This window comes from Pseudophryne corroboree, chromosome 3 (genome assembly GCF_028390025.1).
Source record: "Pseudophryne corroboree isolate aPseCor3 chromosome 3, aPseCor3.hap2, whole genome shotgun sequence".
NCBI classification, from domain to species: domain Eukaryota; kingdom Metazoa; phylum Chordata; class Amphibia; order Anura; family Myobatrachidae; genus Pseudophryne; species Pseudophryne corroboree.
Genome location: NC_086446.1, coordinates 392,371,853 through 392,390,370, shown reverse-complemented (window position 1 = coordinate 392,390,370; position 18,518 = coordinate 392,371,853). Strand labels below are relative to the sequence as shown.

General features: G+C 43.4%; 1 long non-coding RNA gene across 1 annotated transcript in view; it reads right to left on the bottom strand.

Moving 5' to 3' along the window:
* Positions 1-18,261, bottom strand: part of LOC135057819 (uncharacterized) — a 95,558-nt gene extending 77,297 nt beyond the window's left edge. The window contains exons 1-2 of the long non-coding RNA XR_010244382.1: positions 18,184-18,261; positions 1,288-1,402 (exon numbers count right to left, since the gene is read on the bottom strand). This is a non-coding gene — a long non-coding RNA (uncharacterized LOC135057819). The remainder of the gene's footprint in view (positions 1-1,287; positions 1,403-18,183) is intronic.
* Between the last annotated feature and the right edge of the window lie 257 nt (positions 18,262-18,518).

The window sequence follows — 18,518 nt, the reverse complement described above, 5'->3', positions numbered from 1 at the left end:
GCTTAGCAGAATAGCGAACAAAAGATTAGCAGAACTGCTACTAAATAATTCCCTGCAGTTTCTGAGTAGCTCCAGACCTACTCCTAGACTGCGATCACCTCAGTCCGTTTAGTTCCTGGTTTGACATCACAAACACGCCCTGCGTTCGGCTAGCCACTCCCCCGTTTCTCCTGACACTCCTGCGTTTTTACCTGGCACGCCTGCGTTTTTTAGCACACTCCCTGAAAATGGCCAGTTTCCGCCCAGAAACACCCACTTCCTGTCAATCACACTACGATCACTCGAGCGATGAAAAAAGTCGCTTGAGCTTGTGTAAATCTACAAAGTTTTGTGTGAAAGTACTTAGCGCATGCGCGCTGCGTACCATGCGCATGCGCATTTTTGCCATTTTTTCACTTAATCGCTGCACTGCGAAAATCGGCAGCGAGAGAACAACTTGGAATGACCACCTAAGATTGGTATTAGTTGAGAATCTATGCTGGAGTGCCAGTAGGTGGCACTGTATCTTTAATTGTCCCTGTGTAGTCTCCCTTTGTTGTTACAGTGGCCTCTCTTATAGAATATCCTGTTTAATCCTTAATGTTTTGAAGTTTACATGTAAAGGGCACAGTAAAGTTTATCCAACAATCTTTCCTGCATGCTTTGAGGGATATTCTTTAACAGGTACTAGTTGAGTTTACTAAGACATCTTGGCAAAAGAGCTAGCACTCAGTAGAAAACGTTCCATGCGAGAACTGCTTTTTAGCACCTGACGATTTTCACAGGAGACCCCATCATATGCAAACAGTGGACCTTGCTGCAGATCTTACCTTATTTGGAAGCCACTGGCAAATAACATGTCAGAAAGGAACCCACAACAGCAGGCACATATACACTGTAAATAGTACTAGGAAAATAGGGTACAGATAAAGAAAAGTTAGTGCAAGACCTTAGTGAAATATATTAAATAAACCTTAATCTGATCATTGGTCCCAGAACCAGAGCACTATGAAACGCCGTAATAATAATTTAACAGGAATAGAAATCAAAGCAATATTCTAAGGAAAAAAATCATGCGTACTGTAGCAGCAGGAGCATAAACTGAAAATGCATCGGGTGCTGTTACAAGCCATAAGCTATTACTATGCTAACCACTCTTAATAACAAAAGTGATATATAACTTTGTGCTGTACAATTTATAACAGGAATGGAGAAATCGGATTGCTCAGTTGTGTTTTATTATTAGACATAGGATGCTGATTCATTACACTGGAATGGTGAGAAAGTTAAGATTACATTCCTTCTTACCATAGTATGTGATTTCCACCTGCAGTCCTATGAGAGTAATTGTACAGTAGATACTGGGTACAGCCAGGAGCAACATCTATCCAAGTGTTGTCAGTTGTAACTTGAAAATACAAACCTACAAAAGATACATAATGTTGGAATTAAATTTGGGCAACATTATTTGTAAATAAGCTTGTCATAGGAAGGAAGAAAAATAATATAAAAAAGAAAGGAAAAAACTAAATGTAAACATTGCAATTTGGACAGTGTAATATGATCACACAATGGTAATGCAAATTTCTCAACATCTGTTTATGTATGTATACATCATTCATACAGTATATCCAGCTGATGGGAAACAGGTGGTGTGGTGAGAAATCATCTATTTATTTATTTATTTATTAACAGTTTCTTATAAAGCGCAGCAAATTCCGTTGTGCTTTACAATTGGAAATAACAATGATATAACAAACTGGGTAATGACAAACAGTCATAGAGGTAGGAAGGCCCTGCCCGCAAGCTTACAATCTATAGGGAAATAGGCATGTATACACAAGGAAAAGTGCTATCTACTGCATAGTTGTCCACCAGATTGCAAAGGTTCTTGGTGGGCTGTGTGATATGGTCATACAGCAATGATGAACCGGGGTCGAGAGGAAGGGAAAGTGAAGAATGAGAAGACATGTGAGGATATGTGTGGACTGTGCAGAGTGGATGCAATTTAATAGGAAGGTTTATGAAAGTTATGTGGGCGGTTCTGGAATTTGATACGCTTGCCTGAAGAGGTGAGTTTTCAGGGAACGCTTGAAGGTTTGGAGACTAGAGGAGAGTCTTATTGTGCATGGTAGGGCATTCCACAGAGTGGGTGCAGCCTGAAGAAAGTCCTGCAATCGTGAGTGGGAGCGAGTAATGAGTGTGGATGAGAGATGCTGATCTTGTGAAGAGCGAAGAGGTTGGGTTGGGAGATATTTTGAGATAAGCGAAGTGATGTACTGTACGTTGGTGTAGTTTGGTTAATGGCCTTGTGTGTGAGTAAACGTATTTTATATTGAATACGGTAGAATACAGGTAACCAGTGGAGGGACTGACAGAGTGGATCTGCAGATGATGAACATCTAGCAAGGACGATTAGCCTCGCAGCTGCATTCAGAATGGATTGTAGTGATGAGAGTCTCGTTTTGGAAGACCAGTTAGGAGACTATTGCAATAATCAATGCGGGAGATAATGATAGCATGGATTTGAGTTTTAGCAGTGTCTTGTGTAAGGTATGGTCGTATTTTGGATATGTTTTTAGATGCATGTAACATGATTTTGAGACAGATTGAATGTGGGGAACAAAGGACAGATCAAAGTCAAGGATGGCACCTAGGCAGCGAGCTTGTGGGGTAGGGTAGATTGTCGAGTTTTCAACAGTGATAGAGATATCAGGTTGGTAACAACTATTGGCCGGTGGAATTATAATTATTAACTCTGTTTTTGAAATATTAAGTTTGAGGTGGCGAGATGTCATCCAAGATGAAATGGCAGAAAGGCTTTCACCCACCCCTACACTTTCCAGGTTTATGGCCCAGCTCTGAATGCTATTGAATAGGTCAGAGCTGGAGCCATTGGCGCAGTCATTGATCCAGAAGAGGTGTTACACTCATCAGTGTCAGGAAAGGTCATTGTACATCAATGAAAAATTTATATTTTTTATTTTTCTACCTCTGAACATAACAATATCATTATACAAGAGATACAAATATCTCACTGATGGGAACCAAATGCAAGATACACTAATCACACCCCTCACCTGTCCTCACCTGTACACACCTAAAGAGGTATGTTAATGCAAAGGCATCTCAAGTTATTAGCTGTAATCTCTCACTAACATTTTCCATACACACAAACTTCCATCACCAGACACACACACACACACACACACACACACACACACACACACACACACACACACACACGCACACACACACACACACACACTTAGATTTAAGCTTTAATTCAATTGAATGGACAGTTCCTCAATTTGATGAAAATTCAGAGCTGACCGATTTCTCGTTTGTGAACCTCAGAGGCCATGGTATATGCATACTACTCCTGATCATGTAGCCTCTGTTGCTGATGTCATCAGACCTTCATCCAATATAAGGGAGTCCATCTCAGTATACCCTCAACGCATTCAGATCCATCAGTGTATAAACTGCGTGACTGACAAATTGACTCCAGTAGAGCAAACCTTGCTAACTGACACATTCTCTGCCTTATCTTAGGTGCTGCTGAAGCCAGTTCTGTTGTACTGCCATACTAACTCCTGTATGTCAAATTCTCCTAACCTCTTCTGACCATGCTTGCTAAATTATTTTATGTTGTGCCACTGCCAGGCAATTGACTCTTGTGTACTGATCTTTGCTAACATCTACTAACTACATTTCCTGCTAATCTGTGTCTGCTATGGCACCTGTTTAATATCCTCCTTCTTGACATTTTTCACCTCGATTGGGTGAATACCAGAACGGTCCGGACTCCAGAACACCGGACCAAACCGGCTCTCTGCAGTGAACTGTGCTGTGGAGCTCTCTGTGCGTGTCCCCGTGTATGACATACAGCAAATAGTGCAGGCAGATGTACAGCCCCCTCCTGACCCACAGCTGCTGCACTCTGGCAGAGAGAATGGGAGTATCATGGCTGGAACGGTCCGGATTCTTGAACACCAGATCAGACAGGCTCCCTATAGTGACTTCTGCCACTGTGGAGCTCTCTTTGCCCGTTCCCTTGTATGTGACAGCTGTCAGACAGCAAATAGTGCATATAGAGCTTCAAGGCGGTTTTCGGTTGCTGCAGGTTGCAGGTCCATTCCTGCATTTCCGGCTATCACTTAATCCCTATTTTGAAACTACAATTTTCATGGTTGCATCTTTTTTTTTAATTTACTTTTTCTTTACATTTGAAAAAAAAAAAACCCTGAATATTTAGTGCATATAGAGCTTCAAGGCGGTTTTCGGTTGCTGCAGGTTGCAGGTCCATTCCTGCATGTCCGGCTATCACTTAATCCCTATTTTGAAACTACAATTTTCATGGTTGCATCTTTTTTTTTAATTTACTTTTTCTTTACATTTGAAAAAAAAAAAACCCTGAATATTTAATGTGTCTTCCACATTGAATAATCTCTATTTTGAATTTGTGTGTAAATGCCCATACACACTGGGAGATTCTGAGCTGAAAGCAGGTCACTTTTGGTGTTTTGAGCTGCTTTCGGTTCAAAACCACCCAGTGTGTATGCCCCGGCGATGAGCGCTGATGCGCACTCCCGCTTTGTCGGCGGCGGCCACCATTCATCTGCTGGTATCACCCGCAGATGAACGGCGGGGTGGACGGCTTTCCATAGCGTCCTGCTTAAGTCTTAATTTTCATTTATAGCTAGCTTTCCCTATGAGGCTGTTGTATCTTTTTGGGAGGCAAAAAGTTAAAGCTGATTATTGTAAATAATAAATAATAAACTTTTAAATACTGAGCAAAATAATTAGTCCTCTAAAATCCATTACTGGGTAAAAAGATACTTTGCATCCTGCCAGTATGTGTCTTGCAGCAGCTTCTTATTGGATTCTATGCATTATTTTTCTACATGATACACTGTATCCATATTATTTCCCAAATCATTTGTTGCCTTTCAGTTCTTGACAAACTGCCTTAATAATCACATGCTAAAGGTTTTTTGCCTGGAAGCTGTGAAATGGCTTCTTCAGATCAGCCAGATGGGAAGTTCTGAGCAGTTCTATTTTTCATCCTCCGGCCTCCTGAAGGCTGAAGGGGACTGTAGATGTGTTGCTTAGCCGAGTATTACATCTCTTTATCTTCTTAGCGATACAGCTTATATGACAATTACATGGCAGTCCCTAACAGAAATCAGCAGTAGCATATCTATAGTATGCTTTAGATATGATACATGCTATAAATTGTAAAGTAATAAGACAAACAGATTTAAAAACAATATTTTTGTACATTAGTCAATGTTTGTATTGTTAGGGAATATAAAACATCAGAATTAATTTCTTCAAAACTGCTCCCCAGAACATTCACCTCATAGTGCACTGGATTGCAAGTTTTCACATTTCTCTGGCGGAATTTGCCCTTAAGTTATGCATCCTGAATGTATCATATTTTGTTTCACTGGGATTGCCCCCAGACAGGACTTTGGCATTTGGAGGAATGTTGCTGTTGGCAGATAAGTGGGAAGAGCTCCTGCAGCAATTGCAACATTTGTACTGTATTGGAGAGTGCAGCCACCAGGGGATCAATTTATTAAGTGTTGTTTTGTTATTGGGTTACAAACTGGTGTAATAAAGAAAAAATACCTTATTAAAACATGACATGCAACAAATACTAATCCCGATTTGTTATGTCAAAGTCGAAAAATATCATAATGCATATGTCTTGTACTAACCCCATGCACATGCCCGCTGCTCGTGCACTCAGTCCGCCGTACGTGCACATATCCGCAAGTTGCGTAAGATCGCTCCGGCGATCGTGCGCATGATATGGGTATTTACGGCGGAGTTTGTGAGCGTGTAGCGTGTTATTAGCACATAGCATATTTAACCCAAATAGCATATTTTGTAGATATAGTTCCCCTAGACCATGACAGCGAGTATTATTAGTTTAAACAGTTCCTGGACAGAGAGATTCGCCTTTGCATGATAGGAAGGGTCAGATAAAGGTTGGAAGGTGATGTCTAGTATCCAGCTGTAGGGTATTTTGAGGGTAACATTCCGGTGTTAGTTAGAGAAAGATCGCTTGCTCCTGCGTATAGTTATGTGCAAAAATAGATTATGAACATTAACTGTATTTACTGTAAATTACATATGCGGCGGGAATCCAGAGGATACCACCCACAAGAGCAGTTGAGAATAACATCGCCCACCTTTTCAAATCCACCTATGACCTTTGCTGTAATGTGGAGACATATCTCTGTGTCCAATGAACAATGAGATTACAGTGACCATTGTATTGTGTATGCATGTTGTGTATATAAGGACCATTGTTGCCTGGCCGGTCAGATGACTCTAAACGCTATCTGCATGACGAGCGGAGGACCGAGTTCGGGTTGCGCTTGCAAATATTCTCACGTACGTACATTCTCTGTAGCCATTATTTCTGTTTAGATTTACTTGTTAGTCTGTAGTGTATAAACTGTATTGTTTTACCTTTTTGGAATCAATCCATGGAGGCCTTAGAACCCTGTGGTTTAAACTACAAACAGTGTTGTGTTTTCACTTTCCTGCCTGGGCTTTTAAAGTAGATTTATCTGTTTAAGGTGTATAAGCATTGTTAAGGTGTACGCACTGCGGATACTTTGTATCGCCAGCGCTACTTAAGGTTCAAAGGTATTAACATCGTTACAGTACATTGCTGCCAAAGGTTTAAAGTATAAGCATATCATTACATTGTATCATTAACAAGGTTTAAAGGTTATCAACTGTGTGTGCGCTTGCTGTGTGTACTCCGTACACTCAGCGCAGCGTGTGTACGCCAAGTGCGTACCACGTGCAGAACTCTGTATGCAAATAGCGTACAAAGTGCGTAACACGTGCACGTGGTCTAGCAGCCATAGCGGCTCAACGGTAATAGTGTACAAAGGGGTATAGCTTTGCGGTCTAAGATAATACCGACATTATCAGTTACATGTAAAACACTTCAAGCCCGCAGATACATTACATTGCAGTTTCATAAACAACAGGCAAAACCAAGGAAAAATATGTAGTTCTGACAGAAGAAAAATCTCAAACCAATGTTATTTAGAGTTATTTTGGTTTGCAGTCTATTTCAGAATAGGAATATCGGCCTTATTCAGGTTGGAGGGCAAAATTTGCAAATCGCAATCTGTCTGATTATCGAATAACCGCGCATCGGCATCGCGCACGCTCAAGGAGAAATAGCGACAGAAAATGCGTACAGAACGTAATCACAATGCATCTGCTGTTTGACTGACAGGAAGCTGGCATTTCTGGACCTAATTCAGACCTGATCGCAACAGCAACATTTTTCTCTAATGGGCAAAATCATGTGCAGCGCAGGTGGGGCAGATATAATATGTGCAGAGAGAGTTAGGGTGTGTACACACGGTGAGATATTTTCTTTTGATTTTGACTATATAGTCAAAATCTCAAGAAAAGTTAGTGCAGATCGCAAAGTGAAAGTCACCTTGCGATCCCGATTTGATCCCGATGCGCGGTCCCGCCAGGTCGGCATCGCAAGAAAAGATAGACTGTGCAGGCAAGTTAATCCTTGCTAGATCGGTGTATTATCTAGTTCATCTCACATGTCAATGACATCTCACATAAGCCAAAATCTCACATAAGCCAAAATCGTAAGCACACATAGGGGTATATGCAATTGCGGTTGAATTCCGGTAGGAATTCGACCGTTTTTTAATTCGACACAATTCGACAGTCAGACACCCTGCCGCTGGGACCCGAATTCGACATATTCAATAAAAAACGGATTCGACAGTCCCGCTGTCGAAAAACGGACCAATTGACGGATAGTGTGCGTCCTGGATTCGACTTTTTGGACGGTACAAAAGTATTTAAAAAACCCAGAAAAAAATTGCGTGGGGTCCCCCCTCCTAAGCATAACCAGCCTCGGGCTCTTTGAGCCGGTCCTGGTTGTAAAAATATGGGGGACAAAAAGCGTAGGGGTCCCCCGTATTTTTAACACCAGCACCGGGCTCCACTAGCTGGAGAGATAATGCCACAGCCGGGGGACACTTTTATACCGGTCCCTGCGGCCGTGGCATTAAATCCCCAACTAGTCACCCCTGGCCGGGATTCGCTGGAGGAGTGGGGACCCCTTAAATCAAGGGGTCCCCCCTTCCAGCCACCCAAGGGCCAGGGGTGAAGTCCGAGGCTATCCCCCCCATCCGAGGGCTGCAGATGGGGGGCTGATAGCCTTCTGTCAAATAAAAGAATATTGTTTTTTGTAGCAGAACTTCAAGTCCCAGCAAGCCTCCCCCGCAAGCTGGTACTTGGAGAACCACAAGTACCAGCATGCGGGGGGGAAATGTGCCCGCTGGTACCTGTAGTTCTACTGCAAAAAAATACCCAAATAAAAACAGTACACGCACACCGTGAAAGTAAAACTTTATTACATACATGCATGCCGACCAGTAGCGGATCTTGCCACGGGCAAGCAGGACTTTTGCCCGGGGCGCCACCTTCCGAGGGCGCAGGGCGCCATCTGGAGGGCGTCGCACCAGGGCAAGATCCGCTGCTGCTGTGCCTCCCGCTGCCCGTTGCCCCCCGCTGCCGCTGTGAAGAGAAACTAGACGCGTACGCTTCTAGTTTCCCTTCGTGGAGAGGTCCTTTACTGTGCGGTGCGCGATGACGTCATCGCGCACCGCACATCATTTCAGTCTGTACAGGGGGCGTAAATGACCACGCCCCCTGTACGTAGCTACGCCCCCTATTGTCACCCAGGGCGCACAGCGCCCAATAACCGGCCCTGATGCCGACACACATACTTACCTGTGTTCACACGCCGACTCTGTCCACTTCTCCATGTAGAATCCATGATGTACCTGAAAATAAAATTATACTCACAAAAATCCTGTGTAGCATCTGTCCTCTTCTCCTTTGTAATCCACGTACTTGGCAAAAAAACAAACCGCATTACCCGGACCACGCACTGAAAGGGGTCCCATGTTTACACATGGGACCCTTTCCCCGAATGCCGGGACCCCCGTGACTCCTGTCACAGAGGGTCTCTTCAGCCAATCAAGGAGTGCCACATCGTGGCACTCTCCTGATTGGCTGTGCGCGTCTGAGCTGTCAGACAGCGCATAGCACTATGCCGCTCCATTATCTTCAATGGTGGGAACTTTGCGGTCAGCGGTGAGGTTACTCGCGGTCAGCGGCTGACCGCTCATACGTACACAGCCAATCAGGAGAGTGCCACGACGTGGCGCTCCCTGATTGGCTGAAGGGACCCTCTGTGACAGGAGTCACGGGGGGTCCCGGCATTCGGGGAAAGGGGTCCCATGTGTAAACATGTGACCCCTTTCAGTGCGTGGTCCGGCTTTTGCATTTAATTTTTTTGCCAAGTACGTGGATTACAAAAAAGAATAGGACAGATCTTCACTGGATTTTGGTGAGTATAATTTTATTTTCAGGTACCCCATGGATTCTACATGGAGAAGTGGACAGAGTCGGCGTGTGAACATAGGTAAGTATGTGTGTGTCGGCATGCATGTATGTAATAAAGTTTTACTTTCACGCTGTGCGTGTACTGTTTTTATTTGGTTTTTTTTTTTGCAGTAGAACTACAGGTACCAGCGGGCACATTTTCCCACTGCATGCTGGTACTTGTGGTTCTCCAAGTACCAGCTTGCGGGGGAGGCTTGCTGGGACTTGTTTTTCTGCTACAAAAAACAATATTCTTTTATTTGACACAAGGCTATAAGCCCCCCATCTGCAGCCTTTGGATGGGGGGGACAGCCTCGGGCTTCACCCCTGGCCCTTGGGTGGCTGGAAGGGGGGCACCCCTTGATTTAAGGGGTCCCGACTCCTCCAGGGTACCCCGGCCAGGGGTGACTAGTTGGGGATTTAATGCCACGGCCGCAGGGACCGGTATAAAAGTGTCCCCCAGCTGTGGCATTATCTCCAGCTAGTGGAGCCCGGTGCTGGTGTTAAAAATACGGGGGACCCCTACGTCTTTTGTCCCCTGTATTTTTTGCACCAGGACTGGACGCAGAGCCCAGTGCTGGTTGTAAAAATACGGGGGAACCCCTGTCAATTTCCCCCCCGTATTTTTACAACCAGGACCGGCTCAAAGAGCCCGAGGCTGGTTATGCTTAGGAGGGGGACCTCACGCATTTTTTTTCTTGATTTTTAACCCATTCCCACCCCTTCCCACTGAAAAACATGCTCTGATCTCTCCATATTATTTTAGTCAGTAAAAAAATAAAAATATTCTTTTAAAAAATATATAAATAATACTTGTGGCTCCTAATAGACAAACCAAGTAGATAATCCCTTCTAATATTAATAGATATGCTATTAGCAACAACAAAAAAACACACAAAAAAACATGTTTTTTTAATTTTTTATTAGATTCCGCCACCAAAATTAGGCGGACTGAAATGACTGTCAAAAAGCACTGTTGTCGAATCGACATTCTTTAATTGAATATACTTTTGTTGAAAAGCCGCATTTTTACCATTGCAGACATGTCGAATTTGAAAACTGTCGAATTTCAAAAAGTCGAATCTGAAACGGCCGTTTTTTTGTCGAAAAGTACTGTATTGCATTGTCTATTTTTTTTGTGTGTCGAAAATGCCCCGTTTTTCAACATTTGCGGCAATTCGACCGCAATTGCATATACCCAATAGTCCATATCTCAAGAAAAGTTAGTCAAAATCTGTGCTATCTGGGCTCTAGGGAGTTCAAGGGAAATCGCATGTGAAAATCGAGCATAGCAAGGATCTCACCGTGTGTACACAGCCTTAGATTTGTGTGGGGTGTATTCAAAGTGAAATCTAAATTGCAGTCTAAAAATAAAGCAACCAGTATTTACCTTGCACAGAAACAATATAACCCACCCAAATCTACCTTTTTCTTCATATGTTATATCTGCCCCACCTGCAGTGCACATGGTTTTGCCCATTAGAGAAAGATTTTGCTTTTGTGATCAGGTCTGAATCAGGCCCTCTGTGTGGTAAACCTGCCATTTTCTGGGTGTGTCTGAAAAAACGCAGGCATGCTCAGGCATATTTTAAGGTGGGCCTGTGACGTCAGCGATGACCACTTCCAGCCTCTTGCGTCGCTAAAATATGGAGGACCTTGCCTGGTGCAGATGGAAAAGTCTTTGATGTTCAATTGCATATGGTTTTGCTATTAGAATGCGCATTGCAATGCATTCACAATTTCTGCAATGGGCGTTCTTTCTCTATTTCTGGACAGCAACTATTTGATCACAGCAACTGCTTTTTAGCAGAAACAATGAAGTCCTATATACCCATCAGCCAAAAAAACCTGCCAAAACAGCTCTGACCCATTGAGGCATGGCGCTGCAAGACCTCTAAAGATGTCCTGTCACTGGCGTATTTATAATGGGTGCAGTGTGTGCGGTGTACACAGACCCCCGGGGTTCAGGGGGGCCCACACCACACACCGTGCACCCATTATTTTTAATACTTACCCTCTGGAGTCGCGTGGTGCAACAGCACTGTAGAAATCACTGGGAAAATGACACAGCGCCATTTTTTACAGTGTTTCACGCATGCGCAGTAGAAAGATCAATGGGAAAAAGGCCACCATGCAATTTTCCCAGAGATCTGTGCATGCGCTGTTTACTCTGGGACAGCGTTAGGGACCCTTAAAGACCCTAGTGCCCAGAGGGACCCTTGTTCCTAGAGCTAAGTGCTGCCGCCGGCTAGAGAACAGGGGCCCAGACAGAGCCTGCACACGGGCCTCCTCCTCCCTAGAAACGCCCCTGTGTCCTGCGGTATCTGACACCAAGACATCCCACAGTTGCTCAATTGGAATGAGATCTGGGGAATTTACAGGCCTTCTATCAAAGGTTTTCTATAATGGGTGCAAGGTTACAGTTGCTCTTCTGTGCAAACTGACTACACAGGCTAGCCTTTGTTTCCCATTCACATCAATGAACCTTGGGTGCCCTTGACCCTGTTACCGGTTCACCAGTTGTTATATCTTGGACCACTTTTGGTAGATAACCAGTGTAACCAGTGCATATAGGAGCAACCTGTGTAACCAGAGCATATAGGAACACTACACAAGACCTGCCATTGTAGAGATGATCTGACCCAGTTGACAAGCTATCACAATTTGACCCTTGATCAGACCCTTACGCTTGCCCATTTTTCCAGCTTCCAACACAACAACTTCAATAGCTGACTGTTCACTTGTTGCCTAACATATCCTACCCCTTCACAGGTATAATTGCAATGATATAAGCATCATTATTCATTTCCTCTGTCAGTGGTTTATATATATATATATATATATATATCAGCGGTGTGCGGCGAAGTGAGGCTGGTGACAGAGAGCCTTTCCTGTCATACTAACATATACGCCAGTGTTTTGACTATATAAAGTATATGAAAAATACAAGGAATATATTAGAACTATCTTCTTTGTATTATTCTAATCATTTTATAGACAAATCTCTGGAGAAAAAAGTTTATGGGAGGGGAGGGCCTCTCCTTTCCACACATATCTGATCAAAACTCACCAAATTTCCATCAGTATACACTGCAGCATCTGTGTATAATGCCCACATGCACCCTTTGGCTCATGTATTGTGTGTAAATCTGGCTCAGGGAATAGCCAGTGCCTCCTGAGCCACTTACCTCACCGCACATCCTTGATATATATATTGTAAAAGTCAAAAAATATTGCAGTACACAAATCACATACAAACTACACACAGATGGCCTCCGCGCGTGTACTTGTTCTGCTGTGCGTGCGCATATCCACAATTTGCGTATGGTCGCTCCCGCGGTCCTGCGCATTAGTGCGTTGTAGAGTATTTACGGTAGAGTTTGTGAACGCATGGAAGGCTATCAAAACACATTACATATTTAATCCAAATAGTGCACAATGTACACATAGTCTCCCTGCACCACATCAGAAAGTAACAGCAGTTTAAATGGTAACAGAACAAAGGGATTCACCATTACAGAATAGGAGGGGACAGAACAAGGTTATAAGGTGGTGTTTGGTATCCAGCTGTAGGGTATTTTAAGGGTAACATTCCGGTGTTGGTTTGAGGAAGATTGCATGTTCCTGCGGATAGTTATGTGCAGGAACAGAATATAGATATAAACTATATTTACTGTACATTATGTATGCGGCGGGAATCCAGAGGAGACCACCCACAAGAGCAGTTGGAACAGACATCGCCCACCTATTCAAACCGACCTATGACCTCTCCTGTACTGTAAATGACCATCCCTGTGTCCAATGGACAAAGAGATTACAGTATCCATTGTGTTAAGTTTTGGATGAATTGTATAAAGAGAGCCTGCTGCAGGCCTGGTCAGACACAAGACTCACAACGTTATCTATCAGATGACGGAGGACCAGACTGGGTAGCACGGCGAATCCACTCAAGTATGTAACATTGACTGTAGCCATTTACTCTGTTATATTGTATTGTATTGTTTGTAGTGTAACCCCCTCTCAGCAATAATACGCTGTGGTGTCGGAACCCAGCGGTTTAATTACAATCTGGTGTCATGTCTTCATTGCCCTGCTAAGGTTTAAAGTGTATTATCATTGCATTGCATAGCTGTTAAGGGTTTACAGTGTATCTCTGGGTGTGTACGCGATGTGAGTACTTTGTACCGTCATCACGGCGTTTGTACGCAAAGTCCGTACACAGCACGGGACTTTGTACACTAATAGCGTACAAAGTACGTAGAGTGTGTATTAAGTATAGCGGCCGCAGCGGCTCCATGGTAAAGTGTATTTAAGGTGTGTTTAAGGTATAGCTTTCATTCCTGAAGATAAATCAGCATTATCAATTGGGGGCTCCTCCAGTTTTCCACATACTTACAACCTAACAGGTCACAGCAGACTTAATCTTTCAGCAAAGGGTGGACAGAAAGTATCCTACGTATCCTTTTCCTGGTCGATGGATGCACTGAAAACCCTACTTGATTGCTGATTAGATGGCGTCTGCTCTGTATGGTTTGTAGAGATGCTGGTAGAACTCGTAAGGTAAACAGGAAAAAAGCTATTTAAAACCTGTGAATTTTTTTTGGGCGCCAAAAGCGTACATGACACCCATACTTTGCATACTCTCTCACATTGTTGCCATAATATTCAGATTGCTAGATTCATTTAGACCTGTGTGAAACCAGAGACATTTGTTGCTATATAGTTTTAAAAATAAAATAAGTATTTAAGGAAGTAAGAGTAAAATCACAAAACGCAGTTCTGGCCCAGTAGTAAGAGGGTTAAAACGGAACAAGTGTGAATTGTGTTTAGTGGGCAATAGTAGTTTTATTGCTCACATTTATAGAATTGTATGATTTGTGCTATTGCGGACGTCCAGTTTTGTACACGTGTCTCGAACACAGTACGGAATTGCACACGCGGCGTAAGAGACACGCACGATCGCGTGTTTACGCAAATTGCATAAGAGTATGGGCGCTAAGTACAAATTACACAATAGTTCGTTTAGTTTAAAGGTGGGACAGTAGCTATGCTACAATAGCACAAAACTACCCGGTTTCTAAAAAAGAAAACATTTTAGTATAAAAACAAAATTTAGCATAAATATTTTTTTTTTAAATTGCCTGTGGCGGTAAAGCTGCCAACTTGAATGAATCCAAATTTTCTGTACAGAAAAAACAAAGTGTATTTGAATGAGCGAACGCAGGAGTGAGTGGATACTGAACCCAAGAACAGAAGTGGTCTGAAGTGGTAACACTGGGTTAGTAGAGGCCCGGTGGCGTAGGGTTCGCTACCCTGCGTTATTAGGAACTGAAGTGGTCTGAAGTGATCCCATACAACTGAAGTGGTCTAAAGTGGTCTGGAGTGGTCTAGGCTAAAGTGGTCTACAGCAATCGTAGGGCATATAGATAACTAGTATCTATAGGCTGTGCTATTGCATCGCATGTCCGTTTGTTCTGCACAGCACAACGTGATACCATTGTGTCATATGTGCTGTGGAAAAGCATACGCAGACGTGATTGTATAGACAAAGGGGTTTTTCTTTGATAACGTCGAGAAATCTCCCTGGTGGGCTTCACTGGAAAGGGTGAAGGATAGTTATCTAATTTCTCTGTTTTTCACGCTACAAACAATTCCAGTTGAAAGATACCGAAAAGGAATTTTTCGCTATCTCTCTCAGGAAAATATTCCAAACAGAACTTCCACCGAAATAAATTACGGTGTTGTAAGGTCTGATAGGAGCCCTAGTTTGGGTACATTGAGATCCGCTACCAACAGTGTATCGTTGTACTGGCCAGCGTGGGCGAGAGCGAGTGGAAGGCGCTCAGGGATACTTCCACCGTCTACTTATATTGAGTATTTTGGTGTTTGTGGGAATTTTTTAAAGTTATTAGAAAAGACCCACAAATATGGGAGCCAGTTGCTCAAGTAAGAGACGTTTAGACAGGGTTCAGGCAGAATTGTGGCCAAAAGGCTCAGCAAGGTTTATCATGTGTGAAAAATATGGTTCCCACACAGAAGTTTTATGCAATGAGTGGGTATGTATGACTAACAATGATAGGGTACCATTCCCTAGGGTGGGCAGCTTTGAACCAGAGGTATTACAGAACTTAAGGTTAAGGATATGTCTGATAAAATCCAAGAAACAAAGGATTAAACATACAGATTGTTTAAATTTATGGCAAAAGGAGGGGGATATGCAAAGGGAATTAGCTCGCGCAGCAGGTTCTATTGTGGGGGAGAAAGTGGCTACAGACAATGGTACATTGGTACAGGATAGGAGAGTAATTGATAAATGTACTAATGCTAACCCTTGCCAGTTGTATCCCATTTTAAATTTTCCCCAGGACTGCAAGCAGGAAGATGAGCCCAGCACGATATCGGCACTCTCTCTAGCAGCCACCATACAAGACACTCAGGTGGGCACGGCCCAACCAACAAGAGCAGTAGTCAGGCCCCCTAGCGGAGGGATAAGTGAGATCGTGTCCACAGGTAAGTACGGTACCATACATTATGCAGAGACAATAACACCTCACATTGTAGAATCAAACCAGAATGATGTAATTGAGTTAAATCCTGTCAGGGTGATTGCAGTCCCCAATGGGAAGACTGACGCTCAGGGAGTCACTCCCATCAGGAACATTGCCATGCATTGTCCTTGGTCCCGGGCAGAGTTAAGGTCAATTATGTCAGAATTTCCCGATCCCAGAAAAGATCTAGTCGCATGCCAGAGGTTCATTAAAGAGTTAGGTAACGCCAACGAACCCACGAACAAAGATTGGTGAACAGTGCTACGGGTATGTTTACCCTCAAATATTGACCCCACGAAATTCATAACCGATTGTAAGTTAGACGCAGAAGTACCTCTCACCGATGAATACAATCAGGAGAATGTACGGCAAATCAATCTGCAATTAGGAGTATATTTCCGTACTGTTGTCAAATGGAATACAATCTTTTCCATAAGACAAAAGGAAGGTGAAACGGCATCCGAATATTTCCATCGAGCACTGCAGGAAATGGCTAGATACACTGAGATCGAGGACATTAGAGACAATGTACATCACAGGGAGGTAGCTGTTTCAGTATTAATGGATGGGTTGAAGGAGGCACTGAGAACAAGGGTACAGACCTCTCTACCAAACTGGAGAGGTATCTCGGTGGCTGTATTGAGAGAGTCTGCTGTCGAGCATGATAGGAACATCAGTAAGCACAGGGAGTCACAGGGGGAAAAGCTGATGACGGTAAGTATACAGGCCCTTACGGCAAAACCCCATCAGCCGAAAACCCAGACCCCTGTTGATTGGAAAAGACCTAGAGTATGCTACGCTTGTAAAAAGGAAGGACATTTTGCCCAGGATTGTAGGAATAAAGGTACACATAACGTAAACCGACCCCCTAGACCAGAATACGGACCTCACTACAATTCACATAATTGGGATCAGGGACCATATAGGAGAGGTTATGAGCCACATGCAGGGGAAACAAGGAGGTACCCACCAAGGAGAGACTGGCAGGCCTCCGAAAACTCACAGCTACCCCCCTCACATATTGTAGCTGCCAATGCGCTGCGGGAGGGTCTCGCCACACAATAGGGGTTGGGCCACACCTGTAGTCTGCAGCCAGTGAAGTTAATTGCTAGCCTTGGTAGTGAACCTGAGGTCACGGTTGATGTAGCTGGTGTACCATTACCTTTTCTTGTAGATACAGGGGCGGCCAGGTCAGTGTTAAATTCGACAGTAGGTATAAAAACCACGGGTAAAACAATTTCGGTAATGGGAGTAACAGGAACTGTGCAACAATACCCTTTGAGTAGACCTGCAGACATTACGATAGGGCCCTTGCAAACCAAACATTCTTTCCTGTTGGCTGCATCGGCGGTAAAATGCGGTGTGTCATATACTGTACTCCTGAGGGTGTCTTCTTGGATATACCTGGGAACCACGCTAAAGAAGTACAAGATATACTAGACACCCCTCAAAGGCTAATGTCACATTCTACTGTTATAGACAAGTGTCCATCAAAGGTAGAGGAAATGATCTACAAATACCGGGTTCCCTTTGGACCGAAGATGGACAAGACACTGGATTGATGGCGAATGTAGCTCCAGTAGCAGTGCAAGTAAAAGATGGTAGGATAGCTCCAAAAATCCCTCAGTATCCTCTGAAGCCAGAGGTAGAATTAGGAGTGTACCCCATCATAGAGCGGTTGCTACAACAGGGCACAAAATAAAAGGACTGCGCTTAACACTATCTGATAAACCAAGCTGCTGCAGGAGTATGAAGAGAATCCACTTTTCCCAATGTTATGTTAAGAAACCAAAGACAGCCCTCCAAGCGCTATGATATCAGATATTAACACTTCTACTTAAATTATTGATCATACATCTTTATGGAAAATATTTTATTTAAAAATATATAGGCACAAAAATACACATTTATTGAATTAATATCTAGAAAAAAGTGAGTCCTAATACCGGTATACTACATATAAACAATACAATACAAAACATATATTGGGGGGTGAAATGCCTTAGCAAATCTTTCACCTTAGAGGATAATTAATCCTTTATGACGTGCAGTATGATAAGTCCCAAAATCTTGCAGTGTCCTTATTAAGAACTTTCTAACAAATGAAACTCGTAAAAGTCCATAAATTCTTCAAGGGCATTCATAAACATATAGTGGAAGTCACTTCTAGAAGTTGGGAATCACTGCAACTTACTTGTAAATCCGTAAGTATCAAAGAAAGCAAAGCATCAGATGTCCGCCGGCAGACGTGGTGTGGTGCTCTAGCAACAGGGCATCCTAGTCAGGACGTCCAGCACTGCCAATAGTCCCATCTTCCCTGTGAAAAAGAGTGGGGGGAGGGGTTACAGGCTAGTGCAGGATCTAAGGGGGATAAACAAGATAGTTGAGAGCAAATTCACCGTAGTGCCCAATCCAGCTGTCATCATGCAAATTCCCTCTACTGCAAAATTCTTCACTGTCATCGACCTCTGTTCTGCCTTCTTTTCTGTCCCTCTGCACCCTGACAGCCAATATCTTTTTGCTTTTACA